The following is a 10,172-nucleotide window of genomic DNA, read 5'->3' as shown; positions in this document are numbered from 1 at the left end:
GGCATGTTTGTCAGTAACTGGGATGGTGGCGCCAAAGCCATGTTGGAATGAATGTGGTTAAGGAATGAGTGGGGAGTGGAAGGTAGAAATAACAAGTATCCTCAGTGCTGAGTAGTTTGGCTTTAGAAGGAGAGGTCAAGACTGGTAGCTGGAGGGGGACGTAAGACTAAGCAAATACTTCTTTTAAAATAGGAGAGATGTGAACATGTACCAGGATGCCTTCAGGTACAGGGGACAGAAAATTCTTCCCTAACTTGCTTAAGCCTAAAGGGACTTTATTAACTGATAGAATTGCAGAGCTCAGGTCTAGTTCTTGTTTATTGTTACAATTGGCGAGGGCAGTAGAATGGAAGTAAGGAAAGGCGAATTTGTATATCTGATTACAGGCAAGTATGGGAATTCTCTCGATGCTTCTGGCGCAACCCGCACCCCCCCACACCCCCCCCCCCCCCCCCCCCCCCCCCCCCCCCCCCCCCCCCCCCCCCCCCCCCCCCCCCGGGCAAAGTGAGGAAGATGAAGTAGCAGGGACCTGGGGAGAGCAGAGGTTACAAAGATCCTCCTGGAGAACTGAATTGCAAGCAGCATAAAAACAGGCATACGCGGTGCGGGGTCCGCCTGGCGAGGGCGAAAAGATCCAGGAGACAGCTTTAGTTTTCACCCCTTCACCCCTCGGCCTCCCTTCATCTTTACTCCAAATATCAATTTCCACCTTTTGAAGGGCACATTCGAGAACCGCGTTGGTACCTCAGGGGGCGGGGCCTGGGGTCTTCTGGGAATCGTAGTTTTTTTTTTTTTAAAGGTTTTTTTTTTTTTTTTTTTTTAACAGACTGAAATCACAAGTAGGCAGAGGCAGGCAGAGAAGGGGAGGCAGGTTCCCTGCTGAGCAGAGAGCCCGATGCGGGGCTCGATCCCAGGACCCTGAGATCATGACCTGAGCCGAAGGCGGAGGCTTTAACCCACTGAGCCACCCAGGCGCCCCTGGGAATCGTAGATTTTTGAGGGCACTGTGCGTCGGCGCTCTGTGGTCTTTGCTCCTTGTAGGGCCGCCGCGAGCAGGTTGGCGCCCAAGGTGAGGACCAGGGGTAGCGTGTGGCGGGAGCGGCGGCAGGGGGAGGGAGGTGTGAAGAAAGGACGGGGAAGGAAGGAGGGATTCGAGACGCGATGACGTGAGGGTGGAACCGAAATGGGATGTTTCGAACTATCCTTGGCCCCTTCCTCAGGCTGACCTTGATCCGACCTGCTGCGGGGCAGGGGAGGAGGCGTCGGCTGCAGGCCGGGCGCTGCTCAGGGTGACGACGTGGCTCGGAGGTGTAGTGAGATGTCGCTAGCCTGATCCCAGAGCGTGAGTGCCCTGGGGTGCGCAGGGCCGCGCTCGGCGGTGCGAGTCCCTCGGGTAGAACGGTGCATTTCCTCCCCTAGCCTTCCTTTCCGAAGCTTACCCTGCTGTCCTTCCCCTGCTTACCCGTCGTAGGGGTTCAGTACACCGGGATTGAACTGGGCCCACAGAACCCTGTTGGTCCGTCTTTCCCGGAAAACACCTCAATCGCTCATTTCTCTCCGTGCCCTGGGCCAGGTCCAGGCGTTTCAACCTCTTACACCCGGCTCCTTGGAGCTGCCCAGTGGTGTTCCCTCTTCTGAGTGCTGCTTTCCAATGCCAGCCAGACTTCGCGCACAACTTAGTATTTCAGTTAGTCTGCAGATAGTTCTGGAGTACTATGTGGAAGTAGCTTTCTTAGTGTGAGGGAACCAAGATGTGAGTCCCAACATTTACCACCTACTTGGCAAGACAAAGACACAAAGATAACTTACATACTAGGCGATTGAATCAGAAATCTGAGAGTTCAAGGAAGATAAAGACCCTGACTCTTTGTTTCATCATGAGGATCCATTTGGTTCTGGATTGGAAAAGAGTTTATAGGCTTGGCTGGAAACAGCCATAGCTTATTTTAATGTCACTGGTGGGCACCTTTTGGTTAATACCACCTTTTGGTTCTGTGAGCCACATTGGATGCTGTGTCCTCTATGTACCCGCCAGACTCCAAAGAGCTCTTGAGAGGAGAAGTCTGGTAGCAGAACATGAACAATGAAACCTTAGGTGAGGAAGGTAGAAGGGTTGCCTTTGCTACCTATCTGGGTCTCTGGGGTGCAAATTACGGGAACCCAGCTCAAACTAGTATGGAGGTGGGGGAAAATTTCATGCAGAGGATATTTTTTAGGTCACGGAGCCCCAAAGAAAAGAATACAGGTGGGTAAGCTGGGACTGGGGACCCTCTCTTAAACCCCTGCCTCTGCTTTTGTATGTACTTATATTTCATATTTTCCTGTCACTGCTGACCGGCATTTCTGCTCTCCAATGGCTTGACAAAATGTGACTGTCAAGGGCTCCCAAGTGGAGCCTCATGAGAAGAGACTGACCTCTTTTTCTTGGTTCCACTTCCAAAATTCCATGAGAAGGACTAATTGGTTCAGATGCCAATCAGCTTTGGCCAGGAAGTAGAGTCCGTTTTTATTGTTGTATCCATGTGGGTAGAGCCATTTCCTTGAAAAGTGTAAAGTATTGGCAGAGCTCAAGAGACGGAACAGTAGCTGCTCCCTGTTGCCTGTCACTCATCCTGAAATAGGACTACTAAGAAAATTACTTTATGTAGAGTAATTTACACCCTGTCCTTGCCATAGTCCCTTTCTCTGAGAACTGCTCTTTCTGCTCATGGGAATGGCTGAGTGGGCAAGAGGTGGAAAAATGATCTAAGGTCATTAGTCTCTCAATGGCTAACAACAGATAAGGTCCTGAGAATTCTGAGTAGGAGATGCAGAGACCATGGCCAGTGAATTGTGGGTGTTAGATCAGCAAGCCCAGGATGGCTGGGAGTTAAAGACCTCACTGAGCCTTATCTGTACAGAGGACAATGTTCTGAAAACATTCTGTTGGGAGATGAAGAGATGCAAGACCCATTTAGCCCCTGATGGCTTGAGAGAGCACCCTTTATCTCAGCACCATTCTCATTTGTGGTTGCCTCCATGCCCATATCTGATGGCCTGCATACACAGAAATTATAAATATAATCTTGCTATCGGCCATTCTAAGTGTCCAAGATGGCATATCCACGTTCTCTATGTAGAGATCTTAAGAGCAAGAGATAAAGAATATGCAGCACCATCATCCTTCAGTATCCAGCAGGGTACACAACTCTATTAATGAAAAAAAAAAATCTGATTGGTAGTGGATCACAACCATATCAGAATCCCAAAGATGGTGCCTAATAGGATTTATCCTGCTGAACCATAGGGATTATGTTACATAGAATCAGCCTCAGATGAGCACTGATGGATCCTTTTACCCTTTTTTTCTCCTCTAACGTCCTCTCTACTGGTACTGACTCCATCTTGCAACAGCCTTTGTAATAAAACCCTGACAGAATATTGTTCTAGCTTTCTCTGTGGGCAAGCCTGGGGAGACCATTGTTCCTGGCCACTCCTGGAATGGTTTTTCAGATTCCCTGAATAAAATTTCTGTCAGATGAATGCATCTTTCTCTTGAGAATATTACCTCTCCTGTCTTCCAGGTACTGTTATGTCATAGGTGGTCTCCACATCAGGCCCAACGATGAGCAGGATTGGAGAGAAGAGGACAGAGATTCTTCATCCTGTTCCAGATGGATAGTTACTCTGTGTAGTCTGCCTTCGCTTTCTGATATTTGACTGCTGACAGCTTTTAAGACTCACCCCTCCTACCCCTTGAGTCTCACACCTGTACAAGCTGATAAGAAAGCCTGAATGCTGTCTCCCTGGGCCTTGGCAAGAGATCCACATCACACAAGCCCCTTCCTGTGGGCGTGGGAACACTCACCCTAGTCCTAAGCACAATACAAACCCAACCTCCTTTCCTCACTCTCTTAAGCCATTTTGGCCCGGATTGAGAGACTGACCCTGGTCTAGACCTCAGTTACGTAAGTAATGAACCTTTTCATACACTTGGTGTGTGTTTATGTGGCACCGTCATTCTCAGTATTGGAACCAAACTTTGGGTGGGGCCTGTCTGCCTCTGCAGGTGACCATTACACTCTGGATACACTAGCTCTCTAGCTAATCCTTTATTTCTCATGGTCTTCTGAGATGCCAGCCCATGTAGGGTCAGTGGTCAGTCAGTCCACTGGTTGGTCCTGCTGCCCTGTATTCAGGCCTGGACTTACCATTGAATAGCTGGGTGTCATTTTGCATATAGCCTCCTAGCGCTGTGGAAACTAAAAAAAAAAATGGCTAACAGAGGAGCTGGCTCTCTGAGTTGGAGGAGTGTGCAACTCTTGATCTCAAGGTTGTGAGTTCAAGCCCCATGTTGTGTGTAGAAATAATAAACTAAAAAATAAATAAACTTTTTAAAAAAATGACCGTGACCAAAAAAGATTACCCTGAAGAAGCTGGCTGGGGACGCCTGGGTGGCTCAGTGGATTAAAGCCTCTGCTTTTGGCTCAGGTCATGATCCCAGGGTCCTGGGATCAAGCCCCTCATTGGGCTCTCTGCTCAGCAGGGAGCCTGCTTTCCTTCCACTCTCTCTGCCTGCCTCTCTGCCTACTTGTGATCTTTGTCTGTCCAAAAAAAAAAAAAAAAAAATTTAAAGAAGCTGGCTGGAATTTCTAGAAACTGGTGTCTGACTCCATTTCTTGGTTAGATGAAACACAGTCGCTTTTTTTGAACCTGTACTTGGGACCTTTGGCAATCAGGAAGGAATTAGGACAGGAGGCCAGTGCTCTTCAGATCCCAGTAGGAGCCACAGAAGTCATAAGGCCTAGATGCTGTGTGTTTTGGTTTTTTTTTTCCCTAAAGATTTTACATTTCCCTAAAGATTTTTTATTTATTTGACAGAGAGATCACAAGTAGGCAGAGAAGCAGGCGGTGGGCGGGGGGGGGGGGGGGGGGGGGGGGGGGGTGGCGCGGGGAAGCAGCCAATACAAGGCTTGATCCCAGGACGCTGAGACCATGACCTTGACCTGAGCCAAAGGCAGGTCAATCCACTGAGCCACCCAGGTGCCCCGACCTAGATGCTGTTTAATTTCATTATAATGCCCACCATATCCTATAAATAACACCTGACCTGGCTTAAATGTATTTCTGGTCCTTAGAACTAAATAAAACTTGACTACTAGTACACTAGTACACTAATCTGCTTTTACTGTTTTATTGGTGATCATATAGTCTTCACAATAGCTTTTTAAAAGAATGTTAGTATAAGCATCCTCCTGGTTGTCTTGAATTTAAAAGTCAAATTGAGTTATTTATTAAATTGCTTGCTTGTATCAAAATACTACAGAGTATAATGCTTATTATAGATTTATAAAATGGGGTAAAAATTGACTTCATTGTAAACTCTTTTTTTTTTTTAAAGATCTTATTTATTTATTTGTCAGAGATAGAGGGAGAGAGAGCGAGTGAGCACAGGCAGACAGAGAGGCAGGCAGAGGGAGAAGCAGGCTCCCTGCCGAGCAAGGAGCCCGATATGGGACTCGATCCCAGGGCGCTGGGATCATGACCTGAGCCGAAGGCAGCTGCTTAGCCAACTGAGCCACCCAGGCGTCCCTGTAAACTCTTTTTTTAAATAGTTTTCTGATATGGGTTCTGTTTCCAGGAAGCTACTAACTCAGGAACATAGTTGTGGCAATATCCATAATTTCCATCTCCTGGGAAAGGATGAATTTGCTTCTAGGCTTGCTCTGCTCTTCGAAGAATATTGAGAGTAAGGACTGTTTCATACCAAATTGATATGTAGAGATTTTTAGTTTGAGTCAGAGAACTACAGACTGGGATCTTTCATGTCTCCTTCTCTAGCTCTGCCAGCTCTGGCCTGGGCCTTTTCCAAGAGAACACAGAAGAGGAGAGAATGGCAGCCAGGTGGCAGGTGAATTGAACTTCCTTTAGTCACGAGCTTTTTTGCAAACCTTAGAGATTATCCCATTATGATAGAAGTTGGGCTCTATAGAGAAGACTAGTATGTTTGCTGGTTTCAGATTCTCTTCTTTCTTGCCATACAACCCAGCTGTAGGGATCTTCCTTCTGAATGGCCCTTCATAACGCCTGGGTGACCGGCCCCATCATGTGTTTTGTAATGGATGGGAGCAGAGGATTGAGGCAGTTCTCCCCTTAGCAGTAGCTCAGGGAGTGTTTAGAACTTTCATGAGAACATAAAAATTCTGAATCTTCTAGTCCCTTTCAAAGGGACACCATATTTTTAATCCTTTTTCTCCAGTTTTAGTTCTTAAAAGTATCTTATGTTCCACGTACACTTATCATGGATCTTCCCTTGACTTGAGAATCAGCTGTTCAGCCTGAGATCTTGTGGATCCATGCATGTTAGAGCTGAAAGGGAACTCAAAGATCATCTAATTGAATTCTTTAATTTTATAGTTTAAAAAATTAATACTAATAACTGTCCCTGAAGTTTGGAGGCTCAGCCATGGATATGACATAGGCCATCACCAAGAGTTTCATGCCTCAGGTCACAGAACTGATGTATGATCTGTACCTCTTTTTTTTTAAGATTTTTTTTATTTATTTGAGAGAGAGAGAAATCCAGCATGAGCAGCGGGGAGAGCAGAGGGAGAGGAAGAAGCAGGCTCCCCACTGAGCAGGGAGTCCAATTCAGGGCTCAGTCCCGAGCTGAAGGCATATGCTTAACCAACTGAGCCACTCAGGTACCCCATCTTTTTTTTTTTTTTTTTAAGTAGTCTCCACATCCAGTGGGGAGCCCAACACAGGGCTTGAACTCAATGACTCTGAGATCAAGATCTGAGCTGAGATCAAGATTCAGAGGCTTAACCGACTGAGCCACCCAGGTGTCCCTCAGACTTATATCCCTTATGTAAAATATCCAGTGCCCTTTTATCATTAAAACCATTTCTTTCCTATTTTATACAACTTCCAGTGCTGTATTCTTTTCTCTTCCTCGGTAAGACATAAAAGAAGACACATGGGTGAGTAAGAACATGTTTGTCTTTCAGAAGTCACTCAAATTTAAGGATGTGGCTGTGAGGTTCTCAAAGATTGAATGGAAGCAACTTGTCCCTATTCAGAAGGCTCTTTACAGGGACGCCTGGGTGGCTCAGTTGGTTAAGCAGCTGCCTTCAGCTCAGGTCATGATCTCAGCGTTCTGGGATCGAGTCCCACATTGGGCTCCTTGCTCCGCAGGGAGCCTGCTTCTCCCTCTGACTCTGCCTTCCACTCTGTCTGCCTGTGCTCGCTCTCACTCTCTCTCTCTTACAAAATAAATAAATAAAATCTTTAAAAAAAAAAAAAAAAAGAAGGCTCTTTACAGGGAGGTGATGCTGGAGAACTATCAGGGTTTTGTTTCTTTGGGTAGGCATGACTTTCCTTGGTGACTCAGAATTTGCCATTGGGTGTGTGTGTAAAGATGGCCCTTCTTTTCTTACCAGGGATGAATTGTATGTCTTTGGATAGATCCCTGGGAAGGGTATAAATGGTTTGTGAGTTTATTTAACTTTTATTGTTTGTATTTAAGTAATGGCTGTCAGGACTGTCAGTAAATGGCCTTTTTGATCTGGATAGAGTCTGTAGGGTACGTGAAGCTTGGTCTGAGACCCTAGCTTTAAGCAAAAAATTGTATTATATAAAATGGAAAATGGATAGCCCCTTTCCTGGGGATTTTCATAAGGGGGGAAAATCAGATAAATGTTTATTTGTGTTTTACCTAAAATTGTGAAACAATGGGAACAATGCAGGCACTTGGGAATGGGGATTTAGGTAAATGAATCATTGTACATCCATAGTGGACTACAGTATAGTATGGGCCTTGACCATGAGTGATATTTATAGAGTTGGCAAGATATTAATGATATCCTGTTGAATGATAAAAGCAGTGTACGAAATGATTGGGACCCAAGTACATTTACAACATGTATCTATATGCATAGAAAAAGTCTGGAAGAATCTACACCAGAATTCTATCCCTAATTATCTTTGACTAGTAGGCTTACAGGTAACTTTTTCCCTTTTTTATATTTCTTAATTGTCTACAATGAACATAAATTTTTTTTTTAATTTAAAAAATTAAAGGCAGAGGGAGAGCGAGAGAGAGAGAATCCCAAGCAGGCCCCTGCTCAGCAGAGAGCCTGACATGTGGCTCGATCACATGACCCTGAGATCATGACCTGAGTCAAAATCAAGAGTTAGATACCCAAATGACTGAGCCATGCAGGTGCCCTGAACATGAAATATATATATATATATATATTTAAGATTTATTTATTTATTTATTTGACAGAGACAGAGATCACAAGTAGGCAGAGAGGCAGGCGGAGAAAGAGGGGGAAGCAGGCTCCCCGCTGAGCAGAGAGCCCGATGCCGGACTTGATCCCAGGACCCTGAGATCATGACCTGAGCTGAAGGCAGCGGCTTTACCCACTGAGCCACCCAGGTGCCCCAACATGAAATATTTTTAAAGCTACAAAGAAGATAAGGAAACATTAAATGAGTAGTGATTAACACCAAATTTTTTTTTTTTTAAAGATTTTATTTATTTATTTGACAGAGAGATCACAAGTAGGCAGAGAGAGAGAGAGGAGGAAACAGGCTCCCCGCTGAGCAGAGAGTCCGATGCGGGACTCGATCCCAGGACCCTGAGATCATGACCTGAGCTGAAGGCAGTGGCTTAACCCACTGAGCCACCCAGGCGCCCCTAACACCAAATTTAATACAGTGGTTGCCTCATCGTGGGGAGGAAGAGGGAATGAGGGAGGGGCTTCAATCTTAGTTTTAATGTTTATTTCTTAAGTTAGATGATGGGTTTGTAGGTGTTTGTCTTAGTCTTCATGCCTTTTATATGTCTTAAACATTTAGTAATGCATTTAAAAACTAAATATAGAAAACGTATATATTTCACTATATAAATTTATATATATATGACATTTATAAATGTCACTAAATCATTAAAAGAGGGGTGCCTGGGTGGCTCAGAGGTTAAGCCTTCAGCTCAGGTCATGATCTTAGGGTCCTGGGATTGAGCCCTGCATCGGACTCTCTGTTTGGCGGGGAGCCTGCTTCCCCCTCTCTCTCTGCCTGCCTCTCTGCCTACTGTTGATCTCTCTCTCTCTGTCAAATAAATAAATAAAAATTTTAAAAATCACGAAAAGCCAAAGACATTATAATTTTTCTTTTTAAGGATTGCTAAAAAATTGTTTACTGATGTTTTCAGTTTTAAGCATTTAATATTAACTGCACATAAGCTGAATAATATTTCTTAAACTGTTCCAGTTTAATTTGTAGTTGCATCAGATTCATTTTAATTGCACAGAAATGTAATTAAGGGATACAAATCTATTATTTAAAAAACTACAAAAGAAAGTCAGGTAGCTTCTTCACCTTAGTTCCTTGAGGTGTGGAATCTTCTCCACATTCCACTTCTCTAAGCTAAGAATTTTCCCTCAACTCACAAGAATACTAGTTCCATCTGAGGGAGGTTTCTAGATCAGGGCAACTGCTTCAATAGATCTAATTCAGATTTTCTAAAAAGTCGGTACTGACTTCCCTTCAGAGAAGGAGAATTAGCATCTTGGTTTAGAAATTAGCGTATGCTTTTTGGATACTTCCATTTTCCTCTCCAGAGACTAAGAGGATCTTATTAAACCCTGGGAATGGTTGTGAATTTCCATCCCAAACAGCATTTCTCCTTTTGTCCTTTGCGAGCAGGACTTCTAGTTCCTAAACCTGATGTGATTTTCCAGTTGAAGAGAGGTGAAGAGCCAAGGAAACTTGATATTCAGGAAGATGAAGAATGTAAGGTCCCAGGAAGCACATTTCTAGGTAGTGTGAACTGGGCGGTTGGGACTTCGCTGGACAGTTCATTAGAGACCACTCCTTGGGCTAGTCATAGGCCTGTAGAGACGGTCACTGCTATACTGGGCCTTTGTCTGGAAAACTCCGGTCCAGAGAGCCACATGACTTTCTTGTCACCTTTATCAGGTTTATGCTCAAATGCGCTGTCTTCTCAATCAGGCCTGCCCTGATGACCCAGTCTATAACTGAACTCTCTCAGTCTCTTTCCTCCTCCCCTGTACAACCTAGCTCGCTTCTCAGTGTGTCTTCCTAACGTGCCATATTTTTACTTGTTTGTTTCGTGTTTGTCCATACCTACCCTGATGAAGATGTAAACTCCATCCGAGGTTTTA

This window comes from Mustela nigripes, chromosome 7, assembly GCF_022355385.1.
Source record: "Mustela nigripes isolate SB6536 chromosome 7, MUSNIG.SB6536, whole genome shotgun sequence".
Lineage (NCBI taxonomy): Eukaryota > Metazoa > Chordata > Mammalia > Carnivora > Mustelidae > Mustela > Mustela nigripes.
Note: the sequence above shows the minus strand (reverse complement) of the source record.